This window comes from Miniopterus natalensis, chromosome 3, assembly GCF_054644295.1.
Source record: "Miniopterus natalensis isolate mMinNat1 chromosome 3, mMinNat1.hap1, whole genome shotgun sequence".
Classification (NCBI taxonomy): domain Eukaryota; kingdom Metazoa; phylum Chordata; class Mammalia; order Chiroptera; family Miniopteridae; genus Miniopterus; species Miniopterus natalensis.
Window position 1 is genome coordinate 62,375,324 of NC_142083.1, and position 19,370 is coordinate 62,394,693.

The window sequence follows — 19,370 nt, forward strand, 5'->3', positions numbered from 1 at the left end:
CATGCTGTCACCAGCTTCGGTATTTTGCACTGTCGATGCTGAAGCAGGGACAGGCAAGTAGGAGTTCGGTTCTTCAAAGGTGGATCCCGACCAGCCAGGCACCGGTGGGCGGCGGGGACCCGCGGGCCCCGCTGCGCCCCCGCCCGGACCCGCCCTGGGACTCCCGGAGCCCCGGGGGAGGGAGCGAGGGACGCGCGCGCTCCCGGGCTTAGAGCGGTCACGGAATCTGACACCAGAGAGGCAGCTGGTCCGCGGCCAGGACTCCTGATCCTTCTCAAATGGAAACAGTTTCTCCCAGGGAACCTGCTGGAATTCTCAGTGGAATCACACTTCGGCTTTTCTTCCTGGTGCGTTTAGCCAAGGCCGCATTTCCCACTTTGGGGCAAGGAAGGTTCCAAATGGAGCGGGGCTCCTGGTTGCAGGACAAGGTAAGCTCACCGCTAAGGTGACATTGACTGGGGGCTACAGATTTAACGGGGGCCATCCTCCCCAAGGCAAAATGGTGAAGTGAAGTTTGCCTTGGGCTTCCCCTTCCCTCATTCCCCTCCTTGGGCCTCTGGTCCCTTCTCCACCCCTCTTTCTGGACTATTTTTTCCCCTGCCTCTATTTATACCTTAAAAAGGAAATTCCCCCGGGGATGAGTGGATGGTGGAGGGACTCCCTTATGTTCTTATTTTCAGCATTTTAATGTTCTACACTAGAGGCCAATGCCACAGTACGATCTGAAAATTCCCATCTTCCCACCCCCATCTTTCATCCCTGCTTCCTTGTCTCAGTTCTCTGTTCCCCTTTCCTTATCCAGCCTGCTTATATTTCTTTGCTTTCCACCATTCTGACTCCTCTTTCCTGTCTTTGAAAATATGAACTGGAATAAAGGGAGAGAGGGGAGAATGTCGTGACCTCGTTTGTAATATAACGCTGGGGACAGAGGGTGCGTGGGTAGATGGTATATGAATCATTTGTTCATCAGGCGTTATCGAGCACATGCTCTGTGCTGTTACTTAACTTTTTCTTGTGTGGAATGACCAGGCTATTCTCTTGAACTGCCCCCCAAGTTTTCTCCAAGTGCCCCTCTACTTTTCTCTAGACTGTGGGAATGAGAGGAGGGGGGTGTAGAGCCTGTGGGAGAAGAGGGATCTCATTCTGTCCAGGCTGCTTTAGTGCCTTGTACGCTCAAGCCATGGAGTAGTAATAACAAAAATCACATATTGCATATATAGAGTACTTTTTGGATTGTTCTAAGAACTTTACAAGTATTAACTTATTTAAAACTCATAACAACCCCATGAAATAAGGAATATTATTATCTCTTGTTTTATACCTGGGGCAACTCAGGAACAGATGTTTAAGTAATTTGTTCAGGATAACATAGCGAGTAAGTGGGGGAGCTGAGACCGAAACTCACATTCTAGAACACAACTTTTAGTCTAGTCTGTGTCATCGTACATTCAGCTATCCGCTCTGTGCTCAGCACTGTTCTAGACACTGGTGATGGAGGAGTGAAAAAGGCAACCAAGATGCTTGGAGCTTATGTTTTAGTTGAGGGAGACGGACAATATATAAGCAAACAAACTAGGTAATTTCAGGTAGTGGTAGATGCCACAAAGAAAACAGTGATGCGCTAGAGAGTGGCTGCTTTCACAAGGTGAGTGATCAGAGAAGTTCTCTTTGTGTTGGGAATATTCAGATCGAGACCTTGAAGTATTCAGAAGATGAAATACAAATAACTAGTGAACATATGAAGTGATAGTAATTGTCTTTAGTAATTATACAATACGAATCAAGGCCACATTGATATGTCCTTTTACACTGATTTGGTTGGCCACTGAATTAAAAAAGTTTGTCACTTTGAAGTGATTGAAGAGGATGTGGATCCACAGGACCTTCCGATGTTGCTGGTGGGAGTATGAACTGGTACAATGACTAGAAAACAATTTGGCGTTATATTTGAACATTTGTACACTTGTGACCTAATAGTTCAACTTCATTCTAGATTTATACCAGTAGAAATTCTTGTACATGTTCAACAGGAGACATGCACATAAATATTTTTAACAGCCTGGTTCCCAATATGAAAAACTGGAAAGAACTCCAATGCCCGCACTGGTGAGTAGATGAATACTGCCATATCATCACACAAAGGAATATTACACAGCAAGAAAAATGAATAAACTAAGTGACACATAATATAATTGGATTTTAGCAATATAATAACAAATGAAAATCGTCCAAAAGATTATATAGCATGATTATCTTTTATAATGCTAAAAACTACTAAAGTAACCACCCCTTTCAATTATGTAGGAGCACACATACATACAATACCATTATATAAATAGAAAATCAAGAGAATGAGAAGTGAGATTTGATTTATGGTTACCTTAGATGGGGAGCAGCAGGGGACCATATGGTTAGAAGAAAGTCAGTGGCAAAGTTCCAGCTGTGTTTTGCCTGTGGGGCCAGGAATGCTTATTTCATTAAAAATAATTGTTAAATAATGAAATGTGATAAGGTACACATGGACTAAAAGTGAGAGTATAATATGAACTAAATATTAAGGCTAACCCTGTTCTACATGCTGTGTTCAAACTGGAAGGTAGGAAAGAAGATACCTCAGCCAGAGGGAATGGAGCTTGATGGTTTATATGTCTAAGGAACAGAAAAGTGGTCAGAGTAAGGGTGGGCCAGCAGGTCAGAGAGGCAAATGGGGACCAGATCATTCAGGGCCTTGTAGGTCAAGGTAAGAATCAAGGGTTTTAAACTGGGAAGTGAAGTGATTGGGTTTAAGAATTCAAAGGGCCGCTCTGGATGCTACGTGAGTAGACTATGGGAAGGGCACTCAAGAGGCCACTGCAGTAGTGCAGAAAAAATGGTGGCAGGAGTGTGACTGTGTTTCTGCAGGTTATTTACTGCACAGGGCTCCAGCCTGGAGGTGAAGTGGAGGTTGAAATCCAGCCCATGCTCTGCTTGTCAGCAAACATCCTAGTGCTGAGCTCTGAAGGCCTGGAGGAAGGGCGCCTTCTCAGATATGCACAAAGGGCTCAGTAGCCCGCGGCAGCTCTCTGGTGGGTTGGGGGGTGAGGATGGCTCGGAAGACAAGTGGGTGGATTCAGGACATATTTTGGGGGTAGAATGGACAGGAAGCATTGATGGATTATATATAGTGGTCCATAAGGGAAAGAGAGGAATAAAAAGTGACTCCTGGATTTTGATTTGACTCTGAGGATATTCAGGCTGCTTCAGAGAAGAAGAAAGGGAAGAGAAGAAAATCATAATTTAGATTTATTAATTTGGAATGCTATTAGACAGCCAAGTAAAAATGTTGGGTAGGGAGCGGGCTGTGAGTCTGAAGCTTGAGGGAGAATTTGGGGCAAGAGACATAAACATGGGAACTCTAAGACTGTAGGTGCTGGGATAGAGTGAAATCAGAAAGAGGCGTGAGGACCGAAGTGCTGAATGAGAGTATCCAAGGCAGTTTGTACAGATGGAGCCACAAGGTTTGGTTTAAAGGGCAGTGAGTTGCAGGCATATTTGGTCATCTCCAGGCAACTAACTTAGGACCTGCTACAACATTTCTATCACCCCCAGCCCCACAAGACCTCAGGCTGCACTGTTTGTTGTGACATCTCATTTAGGAAGTGGTTGCTGAGGTCTTCCTATGCCAGGCATCCCACCTCGTCAGTCTGCTAGGCCTGTGCAGCACCTCCTTCATAGTACCTCCTGGTGCCAGGCCCCAGGATGCTGGTCCTGCCCTCCTACATTTGGGTCTAACAAGGTCCTTTCGTGTCACCACATTTCATCACCTGCTGACATCTGGTTCCCCAGCCACCACCCTCTGATTGCGAGTCACAACTCTTTACCTGTCTCCCTATTGCATCTCTAGAGCCAGCACAGTGACTGGCTTAAGGTGTGTGTGCAGAGATTGGGAATGGAAGAGAGGGAGGGAATGGAAGAACTCTCTTTTTTTTTTCACTTGGCCTTAAGATGATGAAGATGAGACCGTCCTATTCTTACTAATGATAAATGCACAAGGACCTCTCTTAGAAAGCTGGGTACAATATTACTTAAGAATACAGGCTTTAGAATGAAAGAGACCTCGAGTTCAATTCTAACTCTACCACATACAGCTTGGTGAGGTTACCTAACCTCTCTCAGAGACTCAATTTCTTTATCTGTGAATGGGAATAGTAACAAAACCTGCTTATATTGTTGTGCTTTTTAAATAAGATAATGTGAAGCTTCTTAGCACGGTGCCTGGTGTAGGATAAAGACACAGTAAAGTTTAGCTGTTATTAACTTCCAAGGCATTTAATTGTCAATTCCTCCCTTGTTGACTGGCTTTAAGGAATGCTTCTAATTTGAGAATTTAGGCCCCTTATCCAGAGGAGCCAGTGCTCTCTGGCAGTAGGTTGGAGTCCTCTTTGGCAGATGGGGAACTGTTCTTGGGCACACGGGCATTTGCTGTTTCACCTCCCACATCACTCCGCGTCACATTCCTGCACATAATTTGTGGCCAGGCAGGAGTCTGAATAACAGTGAGGACTCAGGATTTATTCCTTCAGCAGTCCATAAACAGTGACTGAACCTCTTACCATGTAAATAGAGACAGTGATGACTAAGACATGGCCCTTGCTTTCAAGGAAATCATAGTCTAGTTAGGGAGGCAGATAAATAGACAATTATAATATACCTGTAAATGGGATCTTGCCTGCTGCAGGCCCTGACCCCAAGGCCTCCCCACCCAGTGAACATAGTATGGTTATGTCTTTGTATTTGCACATACATTTACATAGTATAAATCATGTTCACTTCAAATTATTTAATGTGATTTTCATAATAGCTTTATGAAATAGGTAGCAATTACTACTCTTATTTTATGGATGAAATCTAAGATTCCATTGAGCAGATGCTTCTAAATAAGGCAAACTGCCTTGTTTCGGGACAGTGCCATGGCCTGTCTTCCAGCCTCTTCCATTGTCCTTCTATTGCTCTTATTCAGGGGTTAGTTCAGTTCACCACCCTTATTGGGCTTGGGTTTAGTTTTGATTCAAAGTTTATTCCCTTGGGTTTGATGGCCAAGTTTAGCTTCCCTATTGGGACCTTTATTCTCTGTGGACTTGAACTGACCACACATTCCCTTCAGGTGGCTTTGTGCAACTATTCTGACCTCCGGGACTCCTTCTTGGCACTGGCCATTAAGCAAAGGCCAAGTGAGGGACAAGGTGGTTCCCAGAGGGACGGGGTTAGAGAGAGAGACGCTAGGCTAGTAAACTATGCTTGTGCAAAAGGGAAGTGGAGGATGTGGCAGAAGAATCTTTTCATTCCTCAGTTTCACCGGGCTTGTTCAGGGAGCAGTGCTGCCGAATGTTCCACCCGAGTGGGGAGAGAATATAGAAGTCACAATAGCCTCCTTAAAAATGGAATGACTTATTTACACTTTCTCAGAGCTCTTTTAAAAGCAGTTGGTCATGTATGAAATGCTTAGAAGTCGTCTGATACAGAATACATCAGTGGTTAAAAACCTGCTTACAGTTATTTACATAAGGAGTATTTATATATTTTTTAAAAAAATTATTTAGGCAAAGTAAAGCTCACAGACTTATTTGTCATGTGATTATAACATGGGAAAGTGAGTTTGTTGCTGAATACATTGCTTTTCTTTTTTTAAGTTTTTTAAAAAATATGTTTTTATTGATTTTAGAGGGAGGGAAAGGGAGAGGGAGAAAGAGAAACAGCAATGAGAGAGAAAAACATCGATAGGCTGCCTCCTGCAACCCCCTACTGGGGATCAAGTCCACAAGCCAGGCATGTGCCCTGACCAGGAATCAGACCATCCTACTGGTGACCTCTTGGTACAAGAGATAACACCCAACCAACTGAGCCACACTGGCCAGGGATGAAGACATGTGCTTTTCCAATCTAATCCTGTATTTTATTTTTTGTGGAGGGCGTGATTATAGCAGAATGAGTGGGTGGGGCAGCTCGGATGCCCCTGCCAGACCTGCAGTGCAGCAGCAGGAGCGTTTTGACTGCAGCAGTTCAGAAATCTCAGAAGAGCAACTTCCTCCCATAAGTCTCTTAACCATCACCACAGTAACTTTGGTTGTTTATGTTATTTTATATAAGGGGAAAACTGGTAAACTGTTTTGTTTTTGTCTTTGTTAATTTAAAATGAAGGTTTTGAAACACATGAGAAATAAAAAACATTTATTTTTAAAAAAAGGTGAGTTTTGAAAAGGGCTTTTGAAATCCCATTTGTATCAGTGGATTAGGGATTAAGTTACTATATATGCTAATTGACTTGACTGGTAAAGAAATCCTACAAAATTTTTTATTTTGTATGCAGGGAGACTAGTCTGAATTCATAAAAAGCCTAAATTACAGGGTGTATGTTTTAAATACCTTTATTTTACTTTCAGTTCATGCAGGGATAGTACCAACAAAGTGTTTGCATGAGAGTTTCTTCTTCATGTATGTATAAGACTCGTGTACTTGTTAACATCAGTTTAGTATAAATAGGCAAGTCCTTAAAAAAAACTTGTTTCATTTTAAGGTGGTTGAATTTTTAGGTATTAATTTGCTTGGCAGAACTTTTCATTACCTCTGGGTAAACTTCAGCCCAAGCTAGTTCAACAGAGCATAATTTCTAACTTACTGAAACCTCAATGATTTTTACTATAAACTCAAATTGTAAAACCCAGCATCCAGTCACAGGCAAATCTTGATTTTCTACTTACCTTTAAGGGAGAGATGCTTTTCCTTTCTGATTGAAGAAAAATTCGCCGCCTGACTTGTATTGGCAGCTTTGCTGTATTATGGAAGGAGACAGGCCTTGCCAACTGCAGACAGCTGTGCTCAGTACACTCCGGACTCCGGCCTCGATTGTGGATATAAAATTTTTTTATACATTTTCTCAAAATGACTGATCAAAACTAAGCCAAAAATGATGATTATCATGTATGTGTCTGAAGATGCTGGCTGCTTTTTGTCAGGCATCTCTGGCCAATTAGCATTGATTGAATCTTCCTGCTTTGTTCTTTCCTACCTTTATTGCAAATCAGAAATCTTATTTTGTCTTATGTGGGATTGTGGCGATAGATGAAGAGGGAGCATGGCAGGCCAGACCAGTGCTTCTCAAAGTCACGCTTTTCAAAACACAGTTTCCTGGGCCCTACTCCCAGAGATTCTGACTCAGCATCAGAATTTCCCAGAATTTCCATTTCTAAGGAGTGTCCAGGTGATGCTAATGGGGCAGGTCCTTGGAACACACTAGAGGCTGCACTGGCATAGGTCATTAATTTTGAGGAAATTCAGGTGGTAACAATGAAACCGTGTTACAGAAACAAAGCTCACTAGAACAGGACCAGTCTAGCAGAGGGAGATAAGGCGATGCTAGGGTCACCACCTGTCCAGTTTGGCTCAGACCAACACGGTTTTTGCACTGAAAGTCTTGTGTCCCAGGAAACCACTCATCCCCAGGCCAATTGGAAAGTTGGTCACCCTACAAGGCGTACTAGGCTAGCTTATCGTGGCAGCTTTATTGGGCTTTGAAGTGATTAAGTTTTAAACCCATAGTCAGTGAGCATGCTGCAAAATGACATGTAACCAGGTATAAGTGAGGCACTTGTTGGGTAGAGCCTTCAGCAGGGTTTCTAAACTTGTCCACAGGTTGGAACCTGGAAAGCTTAAAAAGAAGGAAAGAAACAGATTCCTGTCTACACCCCAAACCCCGTTGTGAATTGATTGGTTTAGGGTGCGGCCTGTGCTCTTACAGCTTTAAAAGGTCTCCAGATGATTCTAATCTGTGGACAACTCTGGGAATCACCCTGAATTTAACCTCCTATTGGTGAAGTTGTTTATAAGGTTAAGTGCAAAAAAAACCACCCCAAATTAATGTGAAATATTCTAATGAATGTATTTTCCATAACAATTGTACTTAGCTTCAAGGTCAGTCATCCTTGGAAGATAACTATTAAATTAACTTCTGAATATTACATGAAAGATTTTGTCCCTTTTAGAAGACAGTCTTGGGCAGAAAGTCAACTCTTTTTATAAGATATAGAAAAAATAAGGATTTCACAGAAAATTTATGGCCACATAAAAATTTTATGGCTACATAACGGTCTGCAGTCATACCAGACCCTATTGATTCACATTCCAGGTCAGCAGGGCCTCTCGTCCTGGGCCTCAGATTCCCAGCCAGAGCTCCCGACTGTCGCTTCACGCTGCTCCTATAGGTGAAAGGCCAGGCTGCTGTCGCTTCTGCTGGCATACATTTCAGGGTACCCACACACAGCACACGCAGACCAGGAGACATTTTAGAGCCTCTGCCTTCCCCTGTGATGCTGGAGGGGCCAGGTAACAATCTAGAGTTTGGGGGATTTAATGCATAATGAATGGACCTTGATCACAGAGGGATCAGAGAGGAAAAGCCCATAGATGAACTCCTTGCCTTTCTTCTCATACCTGTGGACTATTCCAAAATGTAGGAGTTTATATAGCCCACCTGGAGGTGGCATGGAAGGCTGCACAGCCAAGCTTGTTGATGGTGAAGCTATTGCCAGCTCAGTTACATATTGTTTTGTTCATGGCAAAATTATGCTCAGGGACTGAGATTGTCTTTGCCCATAATTTATTTAACATAGGTTCACTGTGTAAATTATAATTCATAATAATATTTCATAAGCCAGTAGTGTGCAGGATAATGTCTCTTAATAAGCCAATAAAGGAATAATATAGCCTGAGCCAATGTTAGGTTAATTACGCTATGATTCCAGGCAAAGGGGAGATGAAAGAAATAAGGTCTAAGTTTAGTTGGTTCTCAGTAGAGTCAGTCCTTCCAACTATCAGCTGCTGGCTTAGGTCCCTCACTGCTGGGGCAAGTAGCTAGTGGGCAGGCAAGGCGGACTGCTCCTAAGGTTATTATTCCAGGGGCCATTACACAGCTTGTGCTACTACCTATGAGGGTGGCCTCATCAAGGCAGGAACAGATGTCTTCTCTTCCTGAGACTGCCACATGGTTTAATACGACTGCCTACCAAGGGTAACTTGGCCACAGCAGGCGTAAATGTCTGAAGATCTTGGCAGAGCTATTTAAGTCAGCAAGGAGTAGCCTGGCCCAGACCGAACACTCTGAAGTTGCTGTTTAAACCTCTTGGTTTTTACAGTTTAAAAGTCCATCACATGATGGACAGCACTGCAGTTGCTATGCTGTCAGTGACATAATGGTCCTCTCCACTTCAGGTACAAGAGTTGGGTAAGAAAGTGCTAACATTCCAGCTTCCAAAGAATTCCATCAAAACAAATTCAAACCATAAGCAACTCTGTTCTAAACAAGCTTTCCAAACATGGATTTGAAGTCATAACAACTCAGTGCACAACAATCCAACCTGTGGTTTCAAATCACTTATTTTACTTATATATCCTAAGGACCTAACTCCTTTACAAATCTAAGTTCACACATCTATCAATATACCCTGTGATTCTAAATCACTTACAATGCAATCCAAACTCATATTTTGTGGGTAAATTTCCTTTGACACACTCATATCAGTAGAAAAAATATAGTTCCCCTACTTTGCACTCTATAGCATGGGGTTTCGTTTGAATATGTCCTAGTGGTAAGTGGGCATTGTTTTTGTTTCAAATTTCTCAAGATAGGATAATATCTGCAACTTTCAGGATTTTGCAGGAAATTTATTGAGGCTTCTTCTTATTGCCCCTATTTATTCTTTTAAAATGAAAAGTTATCTTTCTATTTAAAAAAAAAATCTCATTGATTTTTGTTTTCTGTGAGGATCTTAGAAAGGACATTTTATTGAGCTATAATTGACATATAATATTTTATTAGTTTCAGGTGTACAATATAATGAGTCAATATTTGTACAAATTGCAAAATAATCAATACAATAAGTCTAGTTAACATCTGTAACCACTCAGTTACACACTTTTCTTTTAATGAGAACTTTTAAGATTTACTTTCTTAGCAAATTTGAAGTATACAATATTATTAACTATAGTCACCATGCTCTTCATTACATCTCAGGACATTTGTTTTATAACTGAAAGTTTGTATCTTTGATCCCCTTCACTTATTTTCCCACCCAGCGCCCTGTGCCTCTGGCAATCACAATCTGTTCTTTGTATCTATGACTTTGGGTTCTCCGGTTGTTTGTTTTGTTGTGTGTGTGCTTTTCTTTTAGATTCCACATATAAGTGAGAGTATATGATAGTTGTCTTTCTCTGACTTATTTCTCTTAGCATAATAGCCTCAAAGTCCATCCACATGGTTTCAAATGGCAAGGTTTTCTTCTCTTTTTTGTGGCTGAATAATATTCCATCACACACACACACCACATTTTGTTTTTTTGTTCATCTGTCTACAGACACTTAGGTTTCTTCCATGTCTTGGCTATTGCAAATAATGCTGCAGTGCATATGTCTTTTCGACTGGTGTTTTAGTTTCCTTCGAGTGAAAACTCAGAATTGGAATTGCTGGATCATATGGTAGTTCTATTTATAAATTGTTGAGGAACCTCCACACTGTTTTCCATAGTGGCTGCACCAATTTACATTCCCACCAACAGTGCTCAGGGTTCCCTTTTCTCCACAGCCTCGCCAACACTAGTTATTTTTTGTCCTTTTGATAATGGCCATTCTATCTGGTGTGAGATGATATCTCATTGTGGTTTTGATTTGCATTTCCCTGATTAGTGATGTTGAGCACCTTTTCATATACCTTTTGGCCATCTGTATGTCTTCTCTGGAAAAAGGTAGAAATTGAAAACTGATTAGAAAAGTAGGTAAAATTTATCTGCTCAAAAACTCATTGGCTTTTGAATTGATGGGATCTGTCTTGAGAGTAGGCAGGCTTTACCAAAATCTTTCTCTTACCTTATTATCTAAAATGACATCAATAGAGTTAATCTCTCATGAATTTTAAAAGTTGTGGTGTGTGTAAGGGGGAGAAGAAGAGGGGAGGGTCTTTAAGGTAGCTTATTTAAAATGAAAACTCTGAAAGGAGACAAATACCATGAATTGTTATTAAAAAAACAGCGACAAAAATATCCTCACAATTTATGTAGTTAAAATAAAGAGGGAAACACCAAGAAGAGCATTTGAAAAGATTAACAGATCAGAGGCCCAAAGTGGACTTTGCTCATTTCAGATTTGTTGAGGAGCAGCGTCGGTGGATTTTAAAGAGAAACATCAGGGGCCATGACACTGCCCATGTTTGCAGCCCCTCTTCACAAGCCTCCAGCTCTGCGCTGTGCAGCAAGCCTCCTTTGAAGCATTAGCTAAGTGAATGGCTGGTTCTGGGTAAGAGGAAATTGACTCAGAATTTTTTTCAACTGCCCAAAGAAATTAATGTCCTCAGAAGGAGTGTGAGGACACTGTCAGAATTAAAAATAACTTGGTGACAATTTAACAATGGGAAGAAGGAAGTCAGGCACTTTTAAACCTTCAGAGAAGACAGATTCTATGATAATTAAAAGTGACTCATTGGAGGTTGTTTAAAATGGAAAATTCACCTTAATTTTGAAAATGAAGTTTTTGAACTATATTCCTTGCAAAAATTGCTGGTTTACATCCCTTGAGCCACAAGATATAAGAAGGCAGGCTTATTTCTTCCCTCGCTTCCCTCTTTCCCTCCCTCCTTCCTGTCTCTATTAAATCTAAACCCTTAGTACAGTGCTTAGTGCACAGTTAATTGGTAAGAAATTGTTGAATGAAACCTCTCTAGTGCTCACTTTAATTGCCAAACACAGATTGCTGTTTGGAAGAAGTGGTATACATTTCCTAGCCATGTACTTTAGAGATTTAAGAATTCTGATCAACTGTGATTACTCATGAATTTCTTGAAGGTGTCATTGAGTGACTTACCTGAGGCATGAGCTCAGAGGTTGGATTTTGGAAGGGCAAGGATAAGATGAGATGCAGAAGCAAATCATCCATGAGGAATTCCCCACATTTGCATTTCCATGTATAACTTTGGACAGAGTCCCAAAGGTTAAGTGAGGCTGGCAATTTGCAAAAAAGTGTTCAGATTCCTCTTTGATCTGCAGGCTCACAAATTTCATTTCTCATTGAGATTTTACATGTGACTTACTTTAGCCATTGGGCATTAGCAAGCATGCCTCAAGAAGAGTCTTGAAAAATGATGAAAGGGCACATGGCCCAGCCGATAGACAAAAGCAGAGCCTCTTAGCTCACCACGGCGGCATGACTGAGTCCATGTGACTCAAGCAGGAAAACACCCCAGTGTGTCCAGCCAAACTTATAAGCTAGATAGTTGTTTTATGCCACTAAGTTTGGAATGGTTTGTTACTTAGATAATTAGTACCCCAGCAATACCCCAGTATATACTCTACAGGATTCTACCCTTTCTGAAATTCCTCAATAGTCCTTAGGGTCCCCAGTGGATATCATTAGTGTTATTTCTCTGAGGTATAATATTCTTGGCTATTGTGCCTCACCTACATTCCTTCTCTTTGGCTCGGGGTCCGTGGCAGTTGTCAGAGCCCAATGGTCGCAGTGGAGATGACATTCCTCCTGGCATCCGCCAGATGTGCCCACGCTGTAACATGCAATCTGCATTCTGACTCATGCTGGGACCTCTGCTCTATCACAGTTAGGACACAGTGAAAGGGATAATTAGGACAAAACCAGAGTAGATGTGATACGAGGGCTGGAGGGACCTTAGAGATAATCTGTTCCACATCTTACTTTATGAAGAAGATCCTTGCAGAGAGCTTTGTCCCAAGCTCCCATGGTATGAATATCAGATCTGGGACCAAATCTAGGAATTATTTCCATTTTAATCATTTTTACTTTTCTTATATCATTTATGATTTTCTAAAAGAGAAATGTAGGTTTTTAGAAAACTTAATAATAGTGAAAAAAAAGTCTGGGGTATGATGAATTACCCCTAGGAAATAATTTGATTATAATGACAGAAAGATGCCTATTTGCCCTTTAAAATGTGTGTTCTGTTTAAATGGCTGTTTCATGTAGAAGTGCCTTGGAGATGCAGCTACAGCCGAGGCAGGCCTTGCGGTATCTGGAGACTTAAGCATCTTCTCTCAGCCAGCCAGGGTCACGTGACGTTGGAGTGTGCACTCCGTGGGAACATCTGCCACGACCCGGGGGGGCTGCCTTAGCTCAGGCACTGATTCCATGCTGGAGCAAACTTGGTTTGAATGGAGGACTCCAGAGCCACCCCGACGTTACCAATGCCTCATGTGGAGCGAGGCTCAGTGCGGCAGAGAGAGGCCTGGAGTGTGGACAGCCACAGTTGCCACCCTGGTCCTGTATTGTGGGGCTCCACTGTCCTGTATGCGCAGCTGGGCATATAGGGTGCAGGGCGCTAAAAACACTGGGGAAGGGCAGGGGTTTCGTATCCCAGGATCAAAAGGTAGAGGGTCTTGCCCTGAATCTCAAGGGCCTGTCTCTTCTCTCCTGTTCTGCACATTCCCATCGGGGGCAGGTGGCCTCTTTGAAGAATTCCCTTTTCTTTTTTTCCTTCGCTGTGATAATGGCAACTGGCTTTCATTTGCAGTCCTTGGGAAACTGAAGATGCAGGGAGCTGGAGCCACTGAGGGAGCACAGATCTGTGTTCTCCAGAAGGCTCCACGTCCGCAGCACTGGGGCAGTAGGGCAGTCATTTTGATGCATCACCTAAAAAAGCTGCTAGACACAAAGCAGGTGTGTGAAAATGGGAGAACATCTCTCCTCTCCAAGAGGAGGAGGCCCCCTGTGGTGGCAGATCAGGGGAGAGGCATGGGGAAGGCCTGCCCTTCTCACTGCCCACTTTGTGTGGTCCCAAATGGAGGTCAGGAGAGCTTTTATTTACTTAGGGATATTTAAAAAATGCTCCCAAGATTTTCTCTCTGGGTATATTCTTTTATCTATGTTAGTGGTTTGATAGTACTGCTTCAAATAAAGAAAATAAATATCACAGGGAAAATGATCGGTACAGTTAAAGCACAGGTCTGAGGAGACCGTCCATGGTGCAAGTGTAGCGAAGAAAAATCAGGGCCGTCTAGTCATAGCATTTCAATTTCAAGCTTCTGATGGGTATTAAAAATGATTAAAAGGGGTTTAAAAATAATGAAAAATACCTTAAGGGTCTCGCTTTAAATTGGAAATCCAAATTGAGAATTGCATCAATGATATAAGGTAAATTAGAATATGGGACACACCCGCCCTACAAAACAGTGACCTTGGTCATGAATTCAGAATGGGGGCTGACTCATCCCTGTCCTGTTGACATGAAAACTGCTGGAGCTTTTTTTTTTTTATCCTCACTCAAGAATATGTTTGTTGACTTTAGAGAGAGGAAGGGGAGGGGGGAGAGAGAAACATTGATGTGAGAGAGAAATATCGATCAGTTGCCTTTCATACATGCTCCAACTGGGGACCCAGCCAGCGACCTAAATATGTGCCCTGATGGGGAATTGAATCCACAACCTTTTGATGCATGGGAGGATGCTTTAACCAACCGAGCCACCTGGCCAGGGCCTAGTGGAGCTTTGATTCTTGGCTTGATTTCCATTCCATACACATTAATTCATGTATTCACAACTCAGTGCCTGTTTGGGGTCATTGTTGCACTAGGCACTAGGAATCTAAAAAGAAAGGACACGGTCCAGGCTCCTTCCCCCATGCCCTGTGCCCTGATAAAGACCAGTGATGAGTAGGTTACAAAGAGTGTATACATTCTTTGAAAACCGAGTTGAAGGATAGACCAATTCCCATGGGAATAGGATTTTCTAACAAGAAGGTAGTTGAGCCTTACAGGCTTCTAAAAGGAGGAGATAGGTCTTTCATCGAAAAGTGTTTGGAGGCTTTGAGGATTATTTACTAACTGGTTTGCTTTCTGTCGTAGCTGAAGTATAGGTGGGGAGAGAAAGGGATCGGTGGCAGATGGTGAGACAAGAAAATGTAGAGTTGGGGCATATTGCCAGGGGTTTCAGATTCTGAATCAAGAATTTGGACTTGATGCATCATACCCTGTTACCTCTTCCTGCAGGGACCTGCTGATGTCACGAAAAGACAGAGTATTAGAATTATTAGTAAGGAAGAATGCCATTTTTGTGTATGTCTATCAGCCTTATCATCTTACGTCAGAAATTCACTCAGAAGTTCCCTTTGCAGTGTGGAGATTTAGGTTAGGACTTGACTTTCATAGCCCAAGTCTACCCAGACCCCCTTACTACCCCCAGCCTCAAATAAACCCAAACCCCTAATAGCCTCTGTACAAACCTTTACAGAGGGGTTCACTTACTAGGTTTCTGGGTGAGGTCAACGACACTCTATTAAGTTAATTTCCATTTCATAATTAAGGAAGAAATATTTTAAGGATTTTTGCATTTCATGCAATCTAGCAGAATTTTAAATGAATTCTAATATAAACTTCACATCCAAAATTAGTCATTCAAAAGTTTGACAAGCAATAAATATAGTAATACACTGTTAGCTGTGATAAAATACAAACCAATTACTCTGCTAGTGAGATAAAAAATGTATCAGAATCATGTTAAACTCTTTCTTAATTAAACAGCATGGCAGAGTGGAAATAGATTGGGCTTTGGAGTAGGACAGACCCAGGCTCAAATGCTAGCTCTTCTCCTTTCTAGTTTTCCCAACTTCAGCATGTTATTTACTCTAATTCTCGGCTGCCTCAGCTATAAAATAGGGGTAATAATAGTGAGCATATAGAGTCACTCAGGAACTAGTTGTTGGTGTTTACTCCAGTCTGTAATGCTTTAGACTGGACCATCCACTCCATGAGGACAAATGGCATGTTTGATTTTGCTTGCCTCATCATCTGGCACATAGACAGCTCTCAGTATTTATTAGAGGGAGGGGTTCTTAAGGATCATTGATGAAGCAGTTCTCAAAAGTTTCTTGCCACAACCATAAGGCCTAAGAGGAAAATCAATAAGCAATAGTTATTTAATGAGAGAGACGGAGACAGACAGACAGACATGGCTCGGGTGGTATAGCCTAGATCGTCTCAGTCCATTCTCTCTCCTCTATAATGCAGGCCTGCATCTTCCAACAGGGTCACCCTTGCTCTCCTGAGTTTGACTGTTTGGAATTTAGCTATTTTGTAAAAAGAAAACCCAGAAGGAAAGAACCATAACTGATTCACATTTAGTTGCTATTATTTGGAGGTGGGAAGACGTGAGATATCTGCCACTGGGAGCATCTCTACTGAAGACCCGGGCAGGAAATGAGCCAGATGCTGGTCTCTGCTCCAGGCTCTTCTCCAGGATGCCAGATTCCAAGCCAGAATATTCTACCGAATGGTCATGGATGAGAAAATAGAAAGCCAGAGAGATAAAGCAACTTGCTCAATGTCACCCATTTAGCAAACAGCAGGACTTGTTGCATATATTTATATTCCGATTTTGCTATCAAGGGAATTCTAGCTATGAAAAAAGAGTTGGGAATATTTTTCTTTTTATCTATTTTCTGAAACAATTTATATAAGATCTTCTATGTTTGTTTGATAGAATATACTAATGAAGCCTACCTGGGGATAAAAATAGGTTTTTATTTACACATTTAATTTTTTTAATAAGCATGGGACTATTTAGATTGTCAGTTTCTTTTGTGTAAGTTTTGAGTCTTCCATGGAATTTGCTTATTTTATGGATTTTGACAAATGCATTGATATAAAATTATTTATAATATAGTCCATTTTTGTTTGTATGATTCTGTAGGATCCATAGCAATGTCTCCTCTTTTATTTTTGATCAGTCTATCTAGAGGTTTATTTTTTGAAAAAATAATTTTTATTTCATTGATTTTTTTCATTATATGTTTTAATTTTTTTATTTGTATCTTTATTTTATCTCTATTCTACCTTGTGTTTAATTAGCACTTTTAGCCTTTTAAGATAGAAGCTTAGATAATTGATTTTAGACTTTCTTTTTCTTGAATAAGGGTTTGAAGCTGTAAATTTCCCTCTAAGCCTTGCTTTAGTTGAATCTCACAAATCTTGAAATTTGTATCTATTTTCATTTAGTTTAGAATACTTTCTAATTTCCCTTATCATTTTCTTGTTGACCCATTTTTGGAAGTTTTTTTTTAATTAAAAAATTTAAAAATTATAGATTTTTATAGACAAAAAAGTGTTATAGACTCTTTCTATAACAATATTAGGTTTACAGAAAATTGAGCAAATAGTACAAGGTCCCATATACTCCCTCTCTCCCTTGCTTAAAGTTTCCAATGTTATTAACATATTAGTGTGGTATATTTGTTATAACTTAACCAATTTTGGTACATTATTATTAACGAAATCCATAGTTTACATTAGGGTTCATTCTTTGTGTTGTATATTCTATGAGTTTTGACAAAGTTATAATGATATGTAGCCACCATTTTAGTATCATAATGAATAGTTTCACTGCCCTAAAAATCCCTTGTGCTTTACCCGTCCATCCCTCCCTCTCTACTCCAACACCCAACAACCAATCTTTTTCTTGACTTCATAGTTTTGCCTTTGCCAGAATGTTGGAATCATATAGTGTGTAGCTTTTTAAGACTAGATTCTTTCAATTAGTAACCTGCATTTAAAGTTTCTTCTCATCTTTTTATGGGTTGATAGCTCATTTCCTTTTATTGCTGAATATTACTACTTTGTATGGATGTACCAGATCTGTTTATCCATCTTGGTTGCTTCCTGTTTTGAACAATTATAAATAAAGCTGCTATAAACATTTTACATGTAGGTTTTTGTGTGGATATATGTTTTGAAATAAGTTGGGTAAATACCTAGGAGTATACAAATACTGGCTCATATGTTAAGACTACGTTTAGTTTTGGAAAATACTGTCTTCCAAAGTGGCTGGGTCATTTTTCATTCTCACCAGCAATGAATGAGAGTACTTCTTGCTCTGCTGCTTCTTCAGCATTTGGTGTTGTCAGTTTTTATTTTAGCCATTCCTATAGATACGCAGTGATGTCTTCTTATTGCTTTTATTTGCAGTTCCCTAATAACATGTGATCTGGAACTTCTTTTCATGTACTCATTTGCCATCTGTATATCTTCTTTGGTGAGATATTTATTCAGACCTTTGCCCATTTTTAAATTGGGTTGCTTTTTTTTCTTATTTTTAGGAGTCTGTATCAGGCAATTTTGCTATGATCCTAGATTTTAAAAATTAATGTCCAGCTAAATACTATTGTATAAGAAAACACATTCTGTAAAATTTTAATTCTTTTAAATTTACTGAGACATGTTTTATAACCCAGCATATGATCGAACTTGGTAAATGTTCAAATGCACTTGAAAATAATTTTATTTTGCAGTTCTTAAGTAGATTGTCCCGTAAATGTCAATGAGGTCAGTTGATTGATAGTGCTTTTTTAAGTATTTATGTTCCTGAATTTTATCACTTATTCCATCAATTGCTGAAAAAAGATTATTGAAACCTCTAACAACTCTTGGTAATTAGCTTGTGCTTCCTATAGATATTGTGGGTCAAACCACTGTCTTAGATCATAGGGCTGTAGGAGAATTTAAATGTGAGAAAGTTTTCAGAATTTTTCAGTCCTCCTCTTTATACCTTTAAGTACAAGTCAGGGATCTGAATATGTTTTTTTCTTAAAAAATTCCTCAATATCTTTATTGTTTCACAGTATTTTCTTTCTGAGATTGGAGGTTGAATGGGTATTTATTCTCATGGTTGTGTCTTAGGAAAAACTGAAGAGCTGAATCAGTCAAAATCTTTTAATTAAATGGGAAAAATCTGAATTTCAGAATGTGAACTATCCTTTTCTCTCACTACCGGTATCTTTTCATGCATTTAGAGCAAAGGCAATTTCACAGATTTTTTAACGACCCCAAAGCTGACATGGTGTGCCTTGGAGTGCCATGTAAGGATTTAGGAAGGCCTTCGCAGCCGTGGAGAAGACTGAAGGGCGCAGAGAAACAATCCGAATAGTTTGATTCTCTTAAGGTTTCTCCTATGGCACATGCGAACGTCACAACAATGAGCTAAAATTCCCACAGAAAAATGCTTCAGTACATGTGTAGCCTAAGGAGGAAATCTGGTGTTGTTGTTGTGCCGAGAACAGACATGAATAATTGCCTCGGATCGGCCGGCCGGATGAAACCTGCGCGGGCTTGTGTGTCCTGCGGGGAAGGCCGCATCCGTAACCGTGACTGCGGATTGGTGCCTCCGCTTATTGCGTTGCTTCGCTGAAGGATGTCTGTCATTTATCATATTCTTTTTCGACCTTCTCTCAGAAGAAATTCTTCCCTTAGTCAAACCTGAACAAGGACTGTGACACTTCAGACCCCAAATCTCAAGATGTATTGAGACCCAGAAACCCATCACCACAGTCAGGCACTG